This window comes from Arachis ipaensis, chromosome B8 (genome assembly GCF_059453495.1).
Source record: "Arachis ipaensis isolate K30076 ecotype BB chromosome B8, ASM5945349v1, whole genome shotgun sequence".
In the NCBI taxonomy this organism is placed as follows: Eukaryota; Viridiplantae; Streptophyta; class Magnoliopsida; order Fabales; family Fabaceae; genus Arachis; species Arachis ipaensis.
The window spans coordinates 120896548-120901243 of NC_142443.1; the positions used below are offsets into that span (position 1 = coordinate 120896548).

The 4696-nt window shown below is 41.8% G+C and overlaps 1 non-coding gene across 1 annotated transcript; it reads right to left on the minus strand.

The window, feature by feature from the left end:
• Positions 1-513: 513 nt before the first annotated feature.
• Positions 514-617, minus strand: LOC148549444 (small nucleolar RNA R71). Its single transcript, XR_015898693.1, has one exon. It is a non-coding gene; the product is annotated as a small nucleolar RNA R71 (small nucleolar RNA).
• Between the last annotated feature and the right edge of the window lie 4079 nt (positions 618-4696).

Sequence of the window (4696 nt, forward strand, 5' to 3'; positions counted from 1 at the left end):
AGGGAAGCAAGAGGGAAGAGAGTAGTGGGAGAAGAGGAATCTGAAGGAGAATCTGAGGACAATTTTGAGGAAGCTTTAGATCTTAACATGGATAGAGAAGTTCATAACCATGAGAGAGCTGATGGAAACAATGCCATCCCTGAGAGGAGGGTTCTGAGTTCATACATAAACCCAACCTCAGGGAATTGTGGTAGTAGCATCCAGAAACCACCCATTCAGGCCAACAATTTTGAGCTCAAGCCACAGCTAATATCACTTGTGGAGAATCATTGTTCCTTTGGAGGAAGTGCTAATGAAGACCCAAACCAACATCTCACAAAGTTCCTGAGAATTTGTGACACTGTGAAGTCTAATGGAGTCCAGGAAGATGCTTATAAACTGCTTTTGTTCCCATTTTCACTTAGGGACAAGGCAGCTAAGTGGCTGGAATCATTCCCAAGGGGGAGTCTAACCACATGGGATGAGGTGGAAGGCAAGTTTCTGGCACGTTTCTACCCTCCACAAAAGGTCAATAGGCTTCGATCTGAGGTTCAGACTTTTAGACAACAAGATGGTGAAACTCTCTACGAGGCATGGGAGAGATTCAAGGACTTGACAAGGAAATGCCCACCAAACATGTTCCATGATTGGGTGCAATTGCACATCTTCTATGATGGGCTCTCGTATGAATCAAGGAAGGCCGTAGACCATTCATCAGGAGGTTCATTGAACAAGAAAAAGACCGTGGAGGAAGCCATTGAAGTGATCGAGACAGTGGCTGAGAATGAGTACTACTATGCATCAGAAAGGCACAACACTAAGGGAGTCATGGAGCTGAACCATGTTGATACAATTCTAGCCCAAAACAAGGTGTTTGCCAAGCAACTAGCAGAGCTTACCAGGCAATTAGAAACAAAGCAAGTGGCTGCAATACACACACAAGATCAAGAGGAAGAAGGCATTGAAGGAGGTGATTGGGAAGAGGCCAATTATGTGGGAAACCAACAAAGGCAATCATATGATCCACATGCCAATACTTACAACCCAGGCTGGAGAAACCACCCAAACTTTGGGTGGGGAAACCAACAAACCCAACCACAAAACCACAAACCTTACAACCACAACCAACAAAACAATTCCCCATACCAAAACTCCAACCAAAGATCATACCAAGCCACACAAAACACTTACCCCCAATCATCATATCATGGCCAAAATAATCAACATTCCCAACCTAATCCGAACCAACAATTTCAAGATCAATTAAACCGGATGGAAAGAATGCTTGCAACCATGAGCCAAGACATAATTGAATTGAAGGCTTTTAAGGAAGAAGTAAATTCTAACTTGCAAAACCAAGGAGCTGCCATCCAGAAGCTAGAGAATCAAATTGTGTATTTGACTAAGCAAGCCCCTGGGACAAGCAGTTCTCATGCTGCCAAGGCTATTGCAAGGGAGGAATGTAAGGCCATAACCCTCAGAAGTGGAAAGAATCTAAAGGAGATTTCAAGGGAAACCACAGAGGATGAAGCAAAGGAAAATGTGAAAGACAAAGAACAAGGACAATCTGTTACACCGTTTGCAACAAAAGAAAAAGAAAAAGAGGTCTTGAAGCCTTACACACCTAAAGCACCTTATCCTCAACGTTTGATGAAAAGTGAAAAGGATAGCCAATTCTCCAGGTTCTTGGAGATTTTCAAGAAGCTTCAAATCAACATTCCCTTTGCTGAAGCAATAGAGCAAATGCCACTCTATGCAAAATTCTTAAAAGAATTGATGACCAAGAAGAGAAGCTGGAGAAATGAGGAAACTGTGTTGTTAACTGAAGAATGCAGTGCCATCATTCAGCACAAATTGCCTCAAAAATTGAAGGACCCAGGCAGTTTCCAAATCCCCTGTATTATAGGAGAAGTCATGGTGGAGAAGGCCTTGTGTGATTTAGGGGCCAGCATCAATTTGATGTCGCTAAAAATGATGAAAAGAATGAAGATTGAAGAAGCCAAACCAACCAGAATGGCCCTCCAATTGGCAGATCGATCTTTTAAATTCCCTCATGGGATAGTTGAGGATTTGTTGGTGAAGGTGGGAGAATTTATATTTCCTGCTGATTTTGTGGTGTTAGATATGGAGGAAGAAGCCAAGGCTTCGATAATTCTGGGGAGACCCTTCCTAGCTACTGCTGGAGCCATCATAGATGTACAAAAGGGTGAACTCACTCTTAGACTCCATGATGAGAAATTGGTGTTTAATGTATTCAAGGCAATGAGCTATCCATCAGAATCACTAAGGGAATGCATGAGGGTTGATGTAGTGGACATTGCAGTACAAGAAACTTTTGAGGAAACAATAAAGGAAGTGGCAGAGGAGGAGTTCACTAAGGATATTGAAGTTAGTGATATCAAGGATGCTGACACAACTATGCTAAGCAAGCCAGAGAAAGTGAAAGAAGAAAAGGAAGCACCAAAACCTGAGCTCAAAGCATTGCCCCCTAATCTCAAGTATGCATACTTGGGTAGTGATGAGAGTCACCCTGTTATCATTAGCTCGGCCTTAAGCCAAGAACAAGAAGAAGAATTGATCAAGGTGCTGCAAACTCATCAAGATGCCATTGGATGGACCCTAGCTGATTTGAAGGGGATAAGTTCATCCATATGCATGCATAAAATCTTGTTAGAAGAAGATGCTAGACCTTCCATTCAAGCTCAAAGAAGATTGAACCCCGTCATGAAAGAAGTGGTACAAAAGGAAGTGAGGAAGTTATGGCAGGCAGGGGTAATCTACCCCATTTCTGATAGCCCATGGGTTAGTCCCATCCATGTAGTTCCCAAGAAAGGTGGCATAACGGTGGTGCCAAATGAGAAGAACGAACTCATACCCACAAGAACTGTTACTGGGTGGAGGATGTGCATAGACTACAGGAAGCTCAATGAAGCCACCAGAAAAGATCATTTCCCACTCCCATTCATGGATCAGATGCTTGAAAGGCTTGCCGGACATGCTTACTATTGTTTCTTGGATGGATATTCAGGATACAACCAAATAGTAGTTGATCCTAGTGATCAAGAGAAAACATCATTCGTTTGTCCATATGGAGTTTTTGCTTATAGACGCATGCCCTTTGGATTGTGCAATGCACCTGCCACTTTCCAAAGATGCATGCTGTCCATCTTTTCGGACATGATTGAAAAATTTATTGAGGTCTTCATGGACGATTTTTCTGTGTTTGGGGATTCTTTTCCCAGCTGCCTACACCACCTTGCCTTGGTGCTTAAGAGGTGCCAAGAGACTAACCTAGTCTTAAACTGGGAAAAGTGTCATTTCATGGTCACAGAAGGAATAGTCCTTGGCCACAAAATCTCTAATAGAGGCATGGAGGTGGACAGAGCTAAGGTGGAAATCATTGAAAAACTACCTCCACCAAGTAATGTCAAGGCAGTTAGGAGCTTTTTGGGCCACGCTGGTTTTTACAGAAGGTTTATTAGAGACTTTTCTAAAATAGCCAAACCTTTGAGTAACTTGCTTGTCTCTGATACACCCTTTGTATTTGATGGAAATTGCATGCTAGCTTTTGAACTTTTGAAGCAAAAACTTTCCTCTGCACCTATCATTGCCCCACCTGATTGGAACTTACCGTTTGAACTGATGTGTGATGCATCAGACCTTGCTATTGGGGTAGTGTTAGGACAAAGGAAAGACAATTTGGTACATGTGATTTATTATGCCAGTAAAGTCTTGAATGCTAACCAAAGGAATTATACAACCACTGAAAAAGAACTCTTGGCAATAGTCTTTGCATTTGAAAAATTTAGATCGTATCTCATTGGATCTAAAGTCATTGTTTTCACTGATCATTCAGCTTTAAAATATTTACTTGCCAAACAAGAATCTAAACCGAGACTTATTAGATGGGTTCTTTTGTTGCAGGAATTTGACATTGAAATCAAAGACAAGAAGGGTGTAGAGAACAAGGTGGCAGATCATTTATCAAGGATACCATGTGAAGAAGGAAGCACACAAAGCACACATATAAATGAGTGTTTTCCTGATGAACAACTCATGGTAATTCACAAAGCACCTTGGTTTGCAGACATAGCAAACTTCAAGGCCACTGGGAGTTTACCTTTGGAATTTAACAAACATCAAAGGAAGAAATTGGTAAATGATGCCAAATACTTCATCTGGGACGAACCGTATTTGTTCAAAAAATGTTCCGATGGCATACTCAGAAGATGCATATCCGAGGAAGAAGGAAGGGAAGTTTTATGGGACTGCCATGGCTCCACTTATGGAGGGCACTTTGCAGGAGAAAGAACAGCAGCTAAGGTGTTGCAGTGTGGTTTTTATTGGCCCACTATCTTCAAAGATGCAAAAGAATTAGTGAAGCACTGCCATGAATGCCAGAAAGCTGGGAACTTGCCAAGAAGAAATGAAATGCCACAACAATTCATTCTGGAACTTGAATTGTTTGATGTATGGGGGATAGATTTCATGGGACCATTTCCCTCCTCATACTCAAACAATTACATTCTTGTGGCAGTAGACTATGTCTCCAAATGGGTTGAAGCATTAGCAACTCCAACCAATGATAATAAGGTAGTCATGAACTTCCTCAGAAAACACATTTTTTGCCGTTTTGGGGTTCCAAGAGCAATCATCAGTGATGGAGGAAGCCACTTCTGCAACAAACCATTAGAGGCATTGCTTCTAAAATATGGAG